The sequence below is a fragment of the Lissotriton helveticus genome, chromosome 8 (assembly GCF_964261635.1).
Source record: "Lissotriton helveticus chromosome 8, aLisHel1.1, whole genome shotgun sequence".
NCBI lineage: Eukaryota > Metazoa > Chordata > Amphibia > Caudata > Salamandridae > Lissotriton > Lissotriton helveticus.
In genome coordinates this window covers 847,592,034-847,610,650 of record NC_136069.1, presented here as the reverse complement: position 1 = coordinate 847,610,650, position 18,617 = coordinate 847,592,034, and the positions used below count along the sequence as shown (strand labels likewise).

The window sequence follows — 18,617 nt, the reverse complement described above, 5'->3', positions numbered from 1 at the left end:
ATCGTCTCGTTCTTGACGTCATACTGGCCGATAGAGGAGGAGCATGTAGAGTCATCGGATCTAGTTGCTGCATTTTCATTCCTAATAACGCGCCGTCTGTTTATTCAGCTATAACCAGACTTCATAAAATTGCCCATCAGTTACACCAGAATCCAGGCACCTGGACATGGTCCGGTTGGCTCTGGAGTATCATATCTGCCTGGGGATGGAAAGTATTGTCATTTCTAGGTATTGCAGTAATGATCCTATTCAGTTGCTGCCTCTGTATACAATGTGGCCCTGCGATTTGCGGCATTTGTGCTACCTCTTGTATTCCTAGTCCTAAGTCCCGTTCCAAGACAATTCGAGACGAACAAATGATACTGTATGAAATGATAGATGGTATCATGAATATTGATGTTTCCTGATGGAAACGTAGGGCACAAGGAGGGAATGTGGAAAAGTAAATTTTGCCATGTCATATGTGCCTACGTGTTCCCCATCTTATGTTATATGTGCATGATCGATATGCATGTATTCCCCTCTGATCGATTAAAGACGCAATTACAGTTGTGTCCATCTCTAGTATGCCAGTTTCCAGTTTTCGTAAATATAACGAATATCAGGCCTATGTAAAGCTACGTTGCCACGTTTTACAGTGTGCACGTTAATTCATTGAATTGTCCCCGTTTCTAGGCCTCAAAAGGGCCTGAACACCAGATTCAGCTCCTGTCTCCTGAACCCTCTCCGAGGAGCGATACAGCCCCCACCTGTATCCCTGACCCTTCACTTACTTTCATGCCTCGCAGTGCCCGGCTAGGCCTGGCTCTGCCTCCCAGTCTGCCAAGAGTATGTTATGTTTCTAGTTATCAGTCCAGCCCTCCTTCTCTGCATTCCTAAGCTACTGAATCGCATCAATAGTTTCCGTCATGGTCTAGCCTTTATGTCTCCATGTAAGAGAAATACTGTATTCATATTCATAGAATATTCCTCGCACATGCAATACATTTAGAATAATGCATGCACCAGTCTTAGTGTCTGTTAGCCTTTACCCTGATAACTTTTGGATTCTATCAACATGTACTATAAACACCAGATACTAGATATGCCTAGGTACATGTCGCTCTGACCCTCCAGACTTTCGTCTCCTCTTCTAGTGCAGAAGTCATAGCCCCCAGTTCTCCCTAGTAACACGTCATTGCCCGTTTGCGCGCACCACTAGGTTAGAGGTCCCGGCTCCTTAGGTAGCCCCCTCCATGTTTCCGCCCCGTTTATGACATATTCTGTTACGTTTGCATCACGTGTCTATGTATACGCCCTGTACACACCTCTTGTTACACCCACTTTATGCCTTATCTTTCGCGACTGCTACAAACTCCGCCTACTGCTACGCCTACTGTATTGAATGCAATGTAATTGTTTTAGTATATATATGTTGTGCACTGTTATTAAAGCGATCCCTTTTCCAAACCCTGCCCCCGGCAGCTGCCATCCTATTCCCGTGCAGGTGGTCCTGTTCCTGTCCCTTATGCTTTATTAAACCTGCAAAACTCAAGATACCTCGAATCCTGACTCTTATTTATTGAGCTACCTGTTTATTGATTATTCCGAAAAATAGAACCGGTATTTAATTATTTATTTACCACAGGTCGGTGGTTCCCAAGGAGTTGATAGACTCATCAGCCTCAGATGCAGATCATCCGAGAACCCGAAATAAATCCTGTCCGACCAAGTCCTGAATCCCTCCCAGCACTGTGGGCCAGACGGACCTCCAAGTGGCAACTGCTACTGACTGACATGGCATAGGGTAGCTTCTCAACTGAAGATTCACCATGAGGAAGGGACCCACGTCTGGGCATACCCTGCCAACTTAGGTCGAACAAACCAAAACCAAAGGGGATGATGGACAGAGTGTTGAACAATGCAAGCACTCACCCCCTGTCAACTGATCTGGGTTTAATCCATCATCATTCTTTAGCTCACTCTGCTGCACGGCTCTGCCTGCATTGTATTTGCCTAATCTTTTTTTTTCTCCCTGTGCCTAACTTGCTTTCTTGCCCAGACTTGTTTTTATTCCTCTGTGCCTGTACTTGTTTTCTTGCCTAAACTTGTTTTTCCTTCCGGTGCCCAGTTCTCCCGCGGCCCCCGCCCGTTTTTCCCGCCGCTGCGTCCCTGTGGCCCTGCCCACCTGCAATCCCATACGCCGCCCCGCTCCCGCCTCCCAGCTGCTCCTCCCTCCCACATCCCCTCATATGGAAGCCGCTACGAGGCCGCGCTCAGCGGGCGCTCCGCTGGCACACCTAAGGCAAGCCCGTCTGGGCCCGTCCGTGCCTGGACGGAGCCCAGCGTCAGGACCCCTGGACACCACGAACGCCACGACGCCCGACACCGCTACGATGCCAGAACCCTCCACGCACTCAATACCGGACAATCACACACCTGCTTCCTGGCCGCCCCGAAGCGCACCCACGGAGCTTTCACCTGCCGGAACTGCAGCTTCACAAGCATACGCCCCACCATGCTGCCGACCAGGAAAGAACCCAACAACCTCAGATGCATCCTTCTCAACACCCGCTCCACCCGAAAACATGCCGTTGAACTCTGGGACCTACTCGACTCAACCTCCTCAGACGTCGCCTTCCTGCCGGAGACCTGGCTGAACCCCGCCTCGGCACCCGACATAGACATAGCTGTCCCGGAAGGCTACAAGATCACCCGCAAGGACCGCACCAACAGAGCGGGAGGAGGACTCGCCATCGTCCACTGGAACACTCTCAGAGTCTCGACCAACACCGACGACACCCTCAGCACCGCCGAACACCTGCACTTCCAGATCCACATCGACCCCAACACCACCCTCAGAGGAACCCTCATCTACAGACCGCCCGGACCCCGACCACAGTTCAGCGACTCCATCGCCGACTTCGTCAGCACGCATGCCCTCGCCTCCATGGACTACATTCTACTCGGGGACCTGAACTTCCACCTCGAGAACAATGACGACACCAACTCCACCACCCTGATCGACAACCTAGCCAACCTCGGACTCAGACAACTCGTCACAACACACACCCACTCCACCGGTCACACGCTTGACCCCATCTTCTCCGCAAGCCCCCACGTCTCCTTCCACATACCACCGAACTCCAATGGACCGACAACCGCTGCATCCACTTCACCTTCAAGAAACCCACCACGCACCACCGCACCCAACAGACGCCTCACCGCTGCTGGAGCAAAGTCACCGAAGACCAGCTAACCGCCACCCTCGCCCAGAGCCCCGCCGACCATACCGTCACCGCCGCCCGCAACCTCAGACAGTGGATCAACGACTGCGCCAACACCCTCGCCCCGATCAATAAACCCTCCAACAATCATACCAACAAGAAAGCCAGCTGGTTCACTGAAGACTTCCGGGCCTCCAAGCAAACCTGCCGAAAGCTGGAGAAGATCTGGTCCCGTGAACGAACACCGGACAGCCACGCTGCCCACAAGAATGCCACCCGCAGACACCATCACCTCATCAGATCCGCCAAAAGGGCCTCCTTCAGAGACTGCCTAGACAACAACGCGCACAATAGCAAAGAGCTCTTCAACATCGTGAAGGAACTCTCCAACCACAGCTCCAACACCAACGACGTCCCTCCCTCGCAAGACCTGTGCGACTCGCTGGCCACCTTCTTTCACGGCAAGATCACAGACATCCACGACAGTTTCAATGCCACGACCCCCCCGACAACCACTGAGACCTCCACCCCCATGACCACCATCCGCACCAACTGCCTGCTCTACTGGACCAACATCAACGACGATGACACCATCAAGATCATGAACACCATCCACTCCGCATCTCCGTCAGATCCATGCCCACACCACATCTTCAACAAAGCCAGCACGTCCGACTCCAGACATCACCCAGCAGGGAAATCCCAATGAGATCCCAGGGTCGGAATCCCGAAAGAGAAGCAACCTCCCGGAGTCTGGTGCCGCACCACAGGGGGGTATACTGGGTCAATTTGCCCGACCAGCGGGTATGGCGCAGGGAGGCCCGCCAGGCCAGGAGTACTCCTCAGTGAGAGCTTGGGAAACAGAGTCACAGTACAGCATCCCCTGGATCACAGCTTTCCAAACTGTGTGTCCCGACACAGTACTGTGTCGCCTGCAAGTGGTGGGTGTGTCGCAGGGGAGTGAACGAGTTTTAAAGAGGAGAATTTAGAGTCAAAGTAGTCTATGATATAGATATGTGCCCTGTAAGCTGGGGTGAGGTGACAGAGGGAGTAAGACAGAGAGAGAGGGAGACAAGGGGAGCTAGAGGGAATAAGACAGGGAGCGAGGGAGACAGAGGGAGCAATAGAGAGAGGGAGACAGAGGGAGCTAGAGGGAGCAAGATAGAGAGCGAGGGAGACAGAGTGAATAAGATAGACAGAGAGGGAGACAGAGGGAGCCAGAGGGAGTAAGACAGAGAGAGAGGGAGCTAGACAGAGAGAGGGAGCTACAGGGAGTAAGACAGAGAGAGAGGGAGCTAGAGGGAGTAAGATAGAGAGAGAGGGAGCTAGAGTGAGCAAGACAGAGAGAGAGGGAGCTAGAGGGAGTAAGACAGAGAGAGAGGGAGCTAGAGGGAGTAAGACAGAGAGAGAGTGAGCCATATGGAGTAAGACAGAGAGAGGGAGCTAGAGGGAGTAAGACAGAGAGAGGGAGCTAGAGGGAGCAAGAGAGAGAGGGAGCTACGGGGAGTAAGAGAGAGGGAGCAAGAGGGAGTAAGACAGAGAGAGAGGGAGCTGGAGGGAGTAAGAGAGAGGGAGGGACACAGAGGGAGTTAGAGGGAGTAAGATAGAGAGAGAGGGAGCTAGAGTGATCAAGACAAAGAGAGAGGGAGCTAGAGGGAGTAAGACAGAGAGAGAGGGAGCTAGAGGGAATAAGACAGAGAGAGAGGGAGCTAGATGGAGTAAGACAGAGAGAGGGAGCTAGATGGAGTAAGACAGAGAGAGAGTGAGCTAGAGGGAACAAGACAGAGAGAGGGAGCAAGACAGAGAGGGAGCTAGAGGGAGTAAGAGAGAGAGAGGGAGCTAGAGGGAGCAAGTCAGAGAGAGGGAGCTAGAGGGAGTAAGACAGAGAGCGAGGGAGCTAGAGGGAATAAGACAGAGAGAGAGGGAGCTAGAGGGAGCAAGACAGAGAGAGAGAGGGGGCTAGAGGGAGTAAGACAGAGAGAGGGAGCTAGAGGGAGTAAGACGGAGAGAGGGAGCTAGAGGGAGCAAGACAGAGAGAGAGGGAGCTAGAGGAAGCAAGACAGAGAGAGAGGGAGACAGAGGGAGCTAGAGGTAGTAAGACAGAGAGAGAGGGAGTTAGAGGGAGCAAGACAGAGTGAGAGAGGGAGTTAGAGGGAGCAAGACAGAGTGAGAGAGGGAGCTAGAGGGAGCAAGAGAGGGATTTAGAGGGAGCTAGAGGGAGCAAGACAGAGAGAGAGGGAGCTAGAGGGAGCAAGAGAGAGGGAGAGGGAGGTAGATTGAGTAAGAGGGAGCAAGACAGAGAGAGAGGGAGCTAGGGGGAACAAGACAGAGAGAGAGGGAGACAGAGGGAGCTAGAGGGAGTAAGACAGAGAGAGATGGAGGTAGAGGGAGTAAGACAGAGAGAGAGAGAGCTAGAGGGAGCAAGACAGAGAGAAAGAGGGAGCTAGAGGGAGCAAGACAGAGAGAGAGGGAGCTAGAGGGAGCAAGACAGAGAGAGAGGAAGCTAGTGGGAGCAAGACAGAGAGAGAGGGAGCTAGAGGGAGCAAGACAGAGAGAGAGGGAGCTAGAGGGAGTAAGACAGAGAACCCCGCAAACTCCCCTTAGGTGTTTCGGGCTCACTACACTGCCTTACTGTGTCCCAAAATGATGCATTTCTAAAAAGTGTGTCCCCAACATGAAAAGTTTGGAAAGCTGTGCCCTGGATAGTAGAACAAGCATTTGCAATGCAATAGGTCTCGCAGCATTAAAGTTTGAGTTACTGACATTGTAAATGACAATGATTTGCATTAATGTTTTTCTTTAATTAACAATTGGTATATAAACATTGTTTGTGAATGGTTAGCTGTTGCTTATGCTAAGCAAAGTTGGCAGTAATATAGAGTGCTAGTCTTGCTTGTTATAAGCATGCTGATTTAAAGTGCTCTTATACCTGCGGGTGTACACTGGTCTTCCCTAAAAGCGGAATGCCAGGACACTTACTGCCAGCGGGCGCCGGCGCCTGACCCCCTCAGACATACACTTCCGGTCGCTGGGGAAGCTCTACATATGGAAATGCCTCGCTATCCACAGCCCCCATGTTTGCAGCAACACCTGTTCATGGGACTCACCACATGCCTTCTTTGGTCCTTGTCTGCAAATCTACTAAAACCCAGACACGGGTTCTTGGGGTAAAAGCATGGAATACGCCTCCCTGTCATCTCCGCCTCATTCATTCAGAACTCTGCTTCAGAAATACCTTGAAAACCCGGATTTTTGGAGCCGCTGACTCACTCTGCCTTTCACTGATCTAATTCATCCTCATTTGTGGTAGCAGCATCATATCATGTATGTGTCTGCATAGCGCCAAGATACCCCTACGTAGTGCTTTTTGATCTTCATAAATAATATATACAATAACGCTCAGCTAAACACACTATGGTATAAAAGAAGATTACAATAATAGAAGTCACCATCTCCCACCTCAGAGTTCTCATTTATCCAAACCGGAAGGCTCGAAGGCGGATGCTGCTCAGCTTGGACTCGAAGCTCTCTTTCACACAGGCTCACACCCTCGAGCACGCGCTCAACTAGCTGAGCTGTCATGACGCCTTGTACTTTTATGTTCAATATTGCACAAATATAAACGCTCCTCTTTTCACTGGCCCCAGAAGGATGAAAGGCTGAGTTGGCTACACCTGAACAGAACTCGAGGCACACAATATGCGCAGACTTTCGGAAAGCCAAATACGTCGTCACCTGCTTACCTTGCAATACCAACACCAGACCAAGTACAATCTCTAGAAAGCGACTGGAGGACAGGAAAGACACACCAAAGGAGTACAGGAAAGACACACCAAAGCACGACAGCCACAGTTGCGAAGTCTCAGTGCGAGTCACAAAGGCACCCAGCCCTCAATATGGAACATGAACACACAACTTGAAGTAGTGTGGCTCACTGGTTAGAGGCGGCAGACCCGAGAGCAGAGGACGGCCCGGGACCAGGGTTCGATTCCCGGCGCGGCAGGTTTCTGGACCAGGGTCAGCGGACTCGATAATTCTCTCGCCTCGGTGCCCACTCTGATCAGCGTTCACACTCGGCAACTCTGGGCATTTAGCTTGCCTCATCTTCACTAACGGCCCCACCAGACCGCCGGGGATGCCTGGTCTCACCCTGGAGATACCCATTAAGGGACCATCTCTCAGGGAAGCCAGGAAGGGTTTCGCAGCGGTCGAAGCGCCTTGGGACCCTACGGGTAAGTAGTGCGCTATATAAATGCCTATACATACATACATACATACCTTCTATCAACTGCAATGTACAGTATCGAAGCACATAACAGCGCGTCATACCGGACCACCAGCAAACACACACAGAGGACGTGGCAAGCCGCCTAGCCGGACAAATGTCCTGCACTGTGCAGCGAACAACAATGACTATTTTGGAGGCCAAGGGCTGCACGCTTTGGAAATCTTGGGATTTTAACGAGGATAGGAACGAGGACATGGACAGCGGGCGGGAGGGGGGCGGGAACAAAGACACGGACAGCGGGCGGGAACTCGAACACGGACAGCGGGCGTGTCCGTGAGGAGGCAAAGCCAGCCTGTTTATCGGCGCCGCGCACCCCTCTGCAGACTCCCCTACCTAAAACTGTCCCAGCTACCCCCAGTGACTCAGCAGCATGACAAGCTGCACCCGCGGCCATGGGAGAACCGGCTGGCTGTCAAAGTAAAATAAAACCAAGACGAGGGAGTAAACAGCTCACTCTGGGTGCGGAGTCTCATTAAAGCTACACGGGCGACATTCAGCGAGTTAAACAAAACTCCCACGGCAGGATCCGGCTGCTCACCCAAGAGGCAGTAAAAGCATGCACGGGCGGAGTGCCAAAACCAAACACTGCGTAAAGCAACCCAAGACGTGGTGCACACTTTACACCCTGCAATGAGACCCAGTAGTAAGATCACACGCCGCGGCACATGGGATGCGGTGACTGAGTCAGGCTCCGGGAGAGCAGAGCACACACTGTAACCAATGGCATACATATATTAAAAATAACTCTTACTGCCCCCGGAATCCCGCCGCGGCCGCACCGGAAGTCAGGCAAGGTCGCCTGTGACGGGGGCGGGCCGCGTTCGGACCGGAAGAGGAGGCGGGCGGAGGAAATGCGTCTCGCGGCCCGGGGCTCCTGTGAGCGGTGGAGAGCCCCAGGGCCGCCAGTAGAATGTTGCGCAAGTGTTGAAGAGCTGCAGCGTGAACGCTGCGGAGGGGGCACGAGGCACATGCCCGGTGCCTGCCCCTGCCGCGTGCTGAGAGCGGATTCCCTCGAGATTGGGGCGGTAAGTTCCAAAGGGCGGGGGGGGTGTCTCGGTGCACTTGTAGTGTAGTTCCTATTATCCCAATAGGCTCTGCGCATTGGAATAATACCTTCAATAGTATAGGCCTAGACCAGACGTTAACTAGGTCTTCTATTGTCGATATTAGACTTAAAGTTTTGGGTTTGCCGGCTAGCTCAGAGTTCACTAGAAACTTTCTCGAATAGGCAAGGAGGAGTTGAACCTCCCTGGATAGACAAGAAGGGATTTAGTTTCTGACAACCATAGAACATGACAACTTTGCTCTCCCCTAATCAAGAGTGTATCTCTAGAGTCGTGTGAAAACAAAAGACAACTTATTTTACTCAGTCAGTACGTGCATTCTTAGTCTCACCAGATTGTAGAGAAAAGGAAGAGACGGGCGTGTTCAATAAAAGATGTTATTTATTGATCAGTCTCTTTTCTCGTACAAGAGAAATGAATCGATATTATTGCAATACTTATGGTTAAGTAAAGTGCATACAATAAAAGCAGAAGTATAAAATAATACTGTAAAAACATTTATATGGTTTCTAAGCCATATGGTGCTTTAAAATGGATAAAATAGATACATACATATATACATTTGACTAATCGTACTCAACTGGTGCTTCTAACTACGCCTACCCCAGTGTACCTGACCTAAGCCTAATACGTGGGCGGGAATAGAAAGTAGCAGTTTAAGTTAAGTTTGTTTTGCCAAGTGACTGACTCAAGAATTCTCTGCAGGGGGTTATTCAGTTCTGTACCTGAGATCTAGGATGGTTGAGGGATGGTATCTCTCGTCTTTGGTCTCGATATTCCAGGCTGCCTGCAAGGGCTGCTTGGAAGCGCCGGAGCTGGATTTCTCGGCAGGAGAAAGCAGCGTCTCGTTCTCAGCGCGTCAGGAAGGCGGGGCAGCGCCAGCGGGGTCCGCTCTGTGCTGGCCTCTTCGGCAAGTCTCGCTGCTCCGATCTCGTCACCACCAGGTGTGTTTGCTTAAGGCAATATCGGTAATATTTATACCTGTAAGGTGCCGAGATTGACATAAGGATGGACATAGATACGTCAATAAGGATGTCATACGAACTGGTCGTTAGCACATTCTTTTACTGAAGTTCTCGGTGAAATCAAAACAATGGCCGCAGGGATTTTCCCAGGTTGTCATAGGTTTGATTTGTTTTGAGAACTCCGTATGCCTTATCAGGGGCTGGAGGAATATTGCTTGCCTAATTAGATGGCAAGCGTTATGACCTAATCAGATAACGCGTTCCTGTGCCGTGGTGTGGCTTAATCAGATAACGGTTTCTGCATCATGGGATGGCTGCTAGTTAGTTTGTTAACCAGAACAGGGTCAGGAACAGGGGGATCGATACAGAACCTATAGGAATACATCACACCCACTCCACGCTAACTATGGCCATATTTACGAATCTAGGCATAGTAAAACATACTGTAGAGTATCGTGTATACCTTACCACCCCAAAATACATATAATGCATTTCGAAATTATGTAATATACGGAAAAAAATAGTCACATGTACTATATGCACTCAAGCTGTAGAAAAATGCTAAATTAATCACGCATATGTATACATTAGTATTAATCGAATATGAGAATTACACATGAAATGGCTCTTAATACAGAAGAAAAAAGTTCGAGACCACTTCATCACAGATCAAAATATTTATGAACATACCAGCGAGCAGCTAATGTCTATGAATTTACTAAAAATAGAAATTTAGTTCTCTAAGAATAGTTTCTACTTTAAGCAGAAGATAAGTGTCCCGAAAAATTGTAAAAATATTTTGGGGCTGCTGAAAAATTGCTGTCCGTGAACTGGAGGGAAAATTGTTCATGCTACTTTATTATTAAAGTTGAAGGCCAAATTCAGGGTGTTGGGAACGCCGTGTGCTAGCTTGCTAAAAAGTCGTTATTTCTGCTCTGGAGAGAACATCATATCATTGAGACTGTCGAAAAAGCTGTCAACAGCTTCCTGTGAAAGTTCCACTAACTCGGAAAAGGACGTAACCATGCATTCATGTGCATGATTGTCTCCATTGACGTTTTGATTAGTATTGCTGACAGAAGGTCGTACCTGATCGATGCTGCTTTCATCTTGAACTTCACTACCCCTCAATCGTAGTGGTGAAGTTTCCACGAATGCCGTCATCAGGATTGGCAGCCGCTGAGGGCAGCACAGTGCATGAGCCGTTACCGGACCCAACAATGTTTCTGCATCCATTGGCGCATCCGATTGTAGCGTCAGACAGGTGTCCAACACGCATTCTTCTCCGCACAGCATGCACCTTAATACAGGTAAAACACATCGATGCCACATTGGTTGAAATGAAAGAAACCAAGTCATGTTTAGGTCTCTAAGCCGGGATAGTCCTAGGATTTTTGATATCCGGTCCCGGTATCCAATGGCTCGGATTGTTTCTTCCCTTGTCGCAGGTGTTTTGTCTGTGACATGGTTTGCCATAACGTAATATAAGGACCAAGAATAGGATTCCTGCAATTAGTCCCAAAATGAGGGGAAGTCCGCCAAAAATCGAATGGACAAAGTCTGGAAAAATACCCAGTATGGCTTTGAATGGTGTTAATGCCCCTGAAAACACTGTCTTAAATATATTTGAGACTCCACTGGTATCAGAAATATTTAAGATTTCATTCAGGATTTCTGCGAAATGTATGGGGGAATTAGTTGATAACAATGAGTGAATCTCTGCAGTCGTCCTTGCGACTAGGAGATCATACGTTTCTTTTGATGACGTGAGCCTGGTCGGCGTCTGAAGAAGCACTGTTTTCATTCTGCTTAAAGTATCAATTCGAATAGAAGTAATTTTCAAGTTGGGCCATGTCCTTGCCTCCCTGTCTGGAAAGGAGCTGGGGAACAATAAGCGTCCACAGCACATGACCTTCGCAGTCGTACTTATGAGATAAGGAACCCCGGGCAGTAAACTACAACATCTGTGATCCACAATTAAAATGTAACTCCCGTTATAGAGTCTTTTAAAGAATGGTTCTATCTGTGTTGCAGGTGTGCCTAGCTGGTGACATGAAAGGTTGTTCGAGTTCCCTTCACAGGCTCCATGCAAACTAATTCCATTACACAGAAGTGTACCGCTTAGTGACATCGCACAATTATTGCGACTAAGAAACACTTTCTGTCCTTTATTACTGACACATGCATGTGAATAGGGCAAGTTCCATGTTGACTTAATGTACCCTTTTCCCAATTTTTCGTACATGCCAGCCTGTATATATTTTTGGCATTATTGAAACCTGAAAGTAGATATTGGAATGTTAATTATCCCATGTATTATCCATTCAATGACAGGTCGTTCTGACATTGTCAATGGTAATCTCTCGAGTTTCTCAATGCTCAGGATTGCATAATCAGCCCCCTTCTGTGCCATACTGATTTGTTTATCAGTAAGGTTAAAGATATTGAATAGTGACGTTGTGTTGATTAAACGCCAAGGCACATAGCCTGAACGCAGATTTTGTAACGTCCAGCCAAGCTGTATAATAGAACGCAATTGAGACTGACCGTGTTGTAACAACAGTAAGTCTTGCGATATTATGTCGATTGCTGAAGACACAATGCTGTCCAATGAAAAGATTCTGGAGGACAGAGTCATTAACCCATTGTCCACTACAGAAAGTGATTTTTCCAAATTAATACGGTCAATTTCCCGTATACTTTCTGCTGTCTCAATTTGAGTTATCTTCCAGGCCTCGTTGTAAGCTGCATATATAGAGGCTGCTATGAAGCGTTTTTGACGCTGTTTGCGCGGTTCCTATAATGAAATCACGCAAGTCAGCACCATCAGTAAGTAAAGTTAGGTGTTGCTTAATTTCTGTCAGTGTGGAAGTTTGTAGCCATTGAAGGCATAGTTTGCCCACACTGTAGGTTGTGATTATCCCTGGGTGTTGTCTTTGGGAATATCTAGGGTCTGGCCTGGTCAATGTGAACCCCTGTGTTTTGTTCAGGAATCTGTCTTGACAGTTATTAGTATCTGCGGGCCAGATTAACCATTGTTTCCAATCAGGATGTGTTCTGTTTTGGTTTAATACATAGTTTACGTCTATCTCTTCATCTGTAGAGCTATTGCTGTTCATTGTTGGCTTTGGGATAGACGGTTTATTTAAGTCTTTGATTTTGGCTAGGCCAAGACAGGTAGTTTGTTGAATAGTGTCATTCAAAAATACAATTTGTTCCGGGATCATGCAGGCTCTAAACAATGATTCTATACCTTGTACTTGCCATTCTTTTGTACCCCAAACACTTTTTACTGCAACATTTTTGTCCCAATAATCAAAACCAAATGTATTCATTTGTTCAAAAAACGAGTCCGAATATATCAATTTCGTGTTTGTAAGCATAGTTTTTGTTCCTGTCTTATTTGACAATTTGAAATAAAATGTTTCAGCATTACTTGTGTTGAACCCTGAAAAATATGAATATTTGTCATAAAAGGTCCTTGAGCTTCCTTTTGGAGGGGTTGCACAATGTTCCCATTGATTATAATTTAAAACATTTCTAGGTTGTGCCGATTTATGTAGAAAATGGTTACCATAGTGGTTGTAACAGTACATACTATCATAATTAGATGAACCCTGCAAATAATCATGTTTGGTAAATTTAGCAGACATCACTAGGTCAGACATCATATCATTAATGCTTTCAAAGTCCCAATCATCAGCAAATGAGCTTGGTTTTACAAAGTCATTCAACGAGATCTTGATTTGGTGTAGATATTTCAGGATTTCCACCGGACCATAAATTTCATAGTCAGTATTGTCCCATGCTACCCCACCCGGTATAGGATTGGCTGTGAAGTTGACTGAAGAAAGTTCTCTTTTCTCGACGTGTGAAGACGTGTGTGGCTTGAGGATCAAGTTGATTTTCTGGCTTGCTGTGTCCATTTTAGTATATTTTCCCTCAATGAAGCGTCCCAAGCATAGTACCATGATGAGCCAAAGTATGAGGATAAATACACCAAAGGCCACCCAAAATTCAATCCATGGAGAAATCAGATAGGTTTCTTTCAGTTGTTTCAAAAGGTCCTTAGCTTTATCTTTAAAGGTTTTTGTTGATGTCCGTTCCTTTGATTCACTTAGATCTTCAGAAGAATCATCGAAGTTGATGAAGTAGCCGGATGCCGTTCTGTCTATTGTTCCAATTGCTTCAGGATTACCGTTTCATGCAGCTTCAGCATATTCATTTGTTACTTCATTGTAGGTTGGTGTGTCTCTACTAAATGTTTTTATTTGGGTTTTTAGAGGTCTGAGTTCCAATGCATTGCTGCATAGTCCTTGTTGTTGTTCTGTAGGCGTTTCGAATGTGATTAGCCTCTTAGTTAGGACCTCTGTATTTGTAGCAAACCTTGGTGTTCTACTACTTATCGGGAGTCCACTTGGCCTACTGTTTGTTATCGGCCACATGATTGTGGTTTTACCAGGTCGATTGATACAACTCTGTTCTCCTTTTTACCAGCAAGGGGCGGTAGTACTACTGATCTTGTCCCGTTGATAGACAAGACAGGAGCTGCTTTTCTGTAAGAAGGCCCAAATTCCTTCTTTACCGCGATCTTTTCTCTGACTAGATCCCCGACTTTTGGAATACAGACAGGTCTTGCTGGGACAGGTGGTTTTTCTTCAGTGGTTGTTGGCTGCTGTTTCAACTTTATGTTGCTCAGGTCTTTTCTTGTTTCGTTTAAGTCCTGCAAAATAGCCAAACGATCTTTGATATCAAAGCTTTTTTCTTTCACCACTGAAGTCTGACTGTCAAGATCTAAGACCATCATCCTAGTCCCAAACAACAATTCGTACGGACTGAATCCCTTCAGAGAATTTCTTGGCAGGTTGTTTAGACTACGTTGGACACTTATTAGATGTTTGACCCACCCAGCTCCTGAACCTAATACCTTCGCTGTTATAGATTGCTTTATGTCACGGTTTTTTCTTTCTACAATTCAGTTACCCTCAGGATGAAATGGACAAGAATACCGCAATGCAATGCCCATGCTGGTCATGGCCTCCTTATAAGCTCTAGAGCTAAAGGCAGGACCCTGGTCAGAATGCAGCATGCCAACTGCGTATGTGCCGATAAAGACTCGCAAATCTTTTATAACAGTTCTGGCGTCAGCCGATCGCTGGGGCCACATCCATATGAATCTCGTGCATGAATCCACTGCAACCAAGATATATTTATAGTTACCATCCCTTTGTAAGGGACCACAGTGGTCCAGGTAAACACAGGCTAATGGTTTATCCGAGATTAGAAGGGGCGTCTGCGCTGGTCGTCTCACTGTTGATACTTTCATTTTTTGACATATTTCACATTCTAGAACATAGTTCCGTGTTTGTCTTCTCATTTGTGGCCACCAGTATCTCTGTTTTAATAACGATACTGTGGCTGAGACGCCAGCATGTACAGAAGCGAGCCCTTCGTGTGCCGCTATGATGAGTCCTAACCTATGTTCCATGTTTGGAATTGCCCTATCCCCCACTCCAAGGATTCGAGCAAACGGAACATTGTTTGCATCAGTTATGTATGAGTACTTCACTGGAAAGCCTTTCGGGAGTGTTTCTATCGAATCTTTTTCTGTAGCGCTGACAGCTTGTAATATATCGCTGTCTATTTTTGTTTTTGACCGTGTGATGGCAGCTACGGAAGCCGTTTGCACAGCTGCCTTCGCAGCCTCATCAGCCAATGAATTCCCTGCAACGTGAACGCCATCACGTTGATGACTCAGTGTATGTATCACGTGAGTCTTTGGTAGTTCTTTCTGTAAAAGAACTACTTGTTCCCAGAGCATTTTATGCTTGATTGTGCCTCCTTTTGCATCCTTAAAACCATTCTGAAGCCAGATCTGCAAGTATTCATTGTAAGACTGAACGCAATAATACGAATCGCACACTATGAGTGTGGGGAATTCTCGATCTGTATTTTCAAGCGCCATCTTGAATGCCAGTAGTTCAGCTCGCTGAGCTGTACAATCTCCTAGAGATTGCGTTTTAGTGACCGCTGGTTTAAATTTCCCTTCGTGCCAGTGACCTTTAACAATCGCGCACGCAGCACTGTAAGCTTGCTTACCCCCCACTGCGGGTTGTGCTGATCCGTCTGTATATATTATACAGCCGTAATGTGCTAGAGGCAGAATTTCGGTCGGCGGAGGACATTCGAATTCGTATTGGAGAAATTCTTGTGTTTTTAAGTTGGGATCAAATTCATATACCACGTCTGTTGCAGCAAGAGAATTAGCCCACTGTATCCACCTTGGATGTAGTGCTTTAGCATTCGGAATGCTTGCCTTTGTTACCGCCTCTAGGGCTGGTATTGGTGTCACGATTATTATTCGTTTACCTTGTGCCAGGGCTCGTTCTTTTGCTATAGCGGTCTGTGTTGCAGTAAGAATTTTTTCCGTTGGGCTAAATTTCATTTCAGCTTTAGTGTACAAGTTTGATTTGAATGCAATTGGTACCTTTTCTCCCTCATTAGAGGTCAGGTATGTGAATCCGCATCTTCCTGGGATGACTCGAATCACAAGATTGCGTGTGTTATCACGTGTTTCTAATTTTGTTTTAATTAACATGTCTGTTTGTAAGGATCTCAGAATTTCTGTGTGTATTTGAGTCCAATTGGTTCTTTTAAAATCTGTTTTTATTAGATCATAAAGGGGTTTCACTCTTTCTGCGTAATTTGCAATGTATGTTCTTCCGAAATTTAGGAAGCCTAGAATTGACTGTAGGTTTTTTAGTGTTCTATGTGCTTGGAGTACGGCACATTTCTCTAGGAAATTGTCAGCCAGGCTTTTACCTTCACTTGATAATTCATATCCTAAGAACAGGACTGTTTGGATGGGCAATTCTAGATTTTTTAAAGTTGAATTTGTAACCCTCTGCTGCGAACCCAAGTATTATGGTGTTCACTCTCTTCAAGTGAGTATCCAAGTCATCATCTGTTAGGTATATGTCGTCGACATAAGATAACGCTTCGTCATCATAGGTTTGTAGTAACTATGTTACTCTCGCTGAGAATAATCCTGGGCTGTTCTTGTACCCCTGGGGTAACCGACAGAATTGTTTTTGAGCACCATTTATTGAGAACGCGGACAAGTATCTGCTCTCTGGTGCTATATTTTGACAAAATAATCCATTAGAGATGTCTAATGTTGTTTTATATTTTTTGCGCACTATGTTATTCATTAGTGCAGCACTATGCGAGTTTTGCACTGCAAAAGTTTTGCAACATGAGTTAAGGTGTCTGTAATCCAAAACTAGACGATATGAATTGTCTGGTTTGGAGACCGGAAACAAAGGGTTGTTCATTTGTGAGGTGCAAGTTTCAATCACCCCCTGGTATTCTAGTTGATCTAGGATTTCTTTTACCTGTTTTTTAGCTTCTTGCTTGATTGGATACTGTCTCTGTGCAGTAGGTTGTGATTTTAACTGGATTTTGTGAGGAGGAGAGTCCTCATCCCATCCTACATGATTTTTATATAAAGCAGGAGCTTGAGCTACTGCCCATTTTCTAGCAAGTGTGTATTTTTTATGGATTGGAATATTATTTGAGAAGGCAGGCATAATTATTTCTTCGCCATGTGGGCACTCCCTGACAAACTCTGGTGGCCAGTCTTTTTCAGCTAGAAGGATGTCATAGCCCTTGGAGAGATTATCCCAAAATAGGCCCCTTATTTTTCTAGTCTTATCCCCTTCTATACGTAAAGTTATTTCATATATTTTGTGAGGTTTGCTAACTCTGGTGTCTGCAGTTTCCACTTGAAGGTATTCATTCGTGTCCACTGTCTCCAGATGATTCATAAGGACTTTGCGAGCTATGCTCACTTCTGCTGCGCTGTCTAGCATTGTCTGAGCCCATTCTCCGTTTTTCAGTTGTGTCCTCAGTATTCTCGGCATTGTTGATTACTTTAATACTGGCTACCTTCTTTTTTGGAAATTGTAATTTCTTATTTAGATGAGCAGGTTCCTTGTCTTTGGACTTGACGTGCTCTTCCCTGTGTTCTGATCGTCCTCTTCTTTCCGATTTCTGCGAGGAAGTCTGAAAAGATTGAGAGGGACGTGTATCAATTTCTTGATATCTATCAGGCTTCTTTATATTATCCCTATTTCTAAGATTGTATTTTTTCCCAGAGGGCTCACTTTGGGGAGACCTGCGTCCTTGGTTCAGAGATCTTTCTCTCCGCCGAGGAGACCTTCCTCTGGACTGGAATTTCTTTTCTTTAGGATTGGATTGTTTGTTTCCATCCCAGCTCTTTTTTTGTGTTGTTAAATTATTTAAAAAAAATACTTTTTCAGGACTTTCAATCAGTTGGGGTTTTACTGGTATTGCACCTAAACTATCTCTACCTAATTCCTCATAGGATTTTTCTATAATTCTGGCAATTTCAGCTGGTTGGTCTGCTATATCGAATAGTTTTCTTACCTGTCGGTGTAGTTTTGCAGCTTGAAGATCTTTCTGGATTCACTATGCTGTGCATTATTCCGCGGTCTTGTGGTTGGGTCCGGATTCGTAGTCTTTTCTTTTTTTTTTTTTTTTTTTTCTTTTTTTCTTAGCCCAGGTGGGCGTCGGCGTCACACCCCCTTGGGTGTATTTACGGTGACGTCGGCATGCTTCCTGCGGAAGCTCCCACTCTTGGGCGCCATCTTCGGGTTCTTTTTTTCCGTGTTTCTTTCGTTTCCGAAGTAATGGCAATGTTCTAATTAGTTGGTATTTTACCGCTTTGTACTTTTTAAATATCCTTTCTTTTGTTAACCACCTCTTCTCTCTCCAGCCTCATCTTTCTGGCGGAGGTGGGTGGGTTCGCTAGTGAATCCAGAAAGATCTTCAAGCTGCAAAACTACACCGACAGGTAAGAAAACTATTCGTTTTGCAGCGTGAATCTTTCTGGATTCACTATGCTGTGCATAGATTTTGTAGCGGTTTCTCATTTCTGTGGCGGTTGGGTGGAAGATGAGCGTTGGGTATTGAATATGTGCTGTAGCACCTTCTGTCCAACTTGAGCTTCCTTGTTCATCTGTATGTCCACACAGTAGTGCTTCGTGAACGTGTGCACCGAAGCCCATGTTGC

The 18,617-nt window shown here is 46.5% G+C and overlaps 1 protein-coding gene across 3 annotated transcripts in view; it reads right to left on the bottom strand.

Annotated features, from left to right (window-relative positions):
* The window catches only part of ATP11A (ATPase phospholipid transporting 11A), a 912,970-nt gene that overhangs the window by 517,677 nt on the left and 376,676 nt on the right, over nucleotides 1-18,617 (bottom strand). The window lies entirely within an intron of this gene.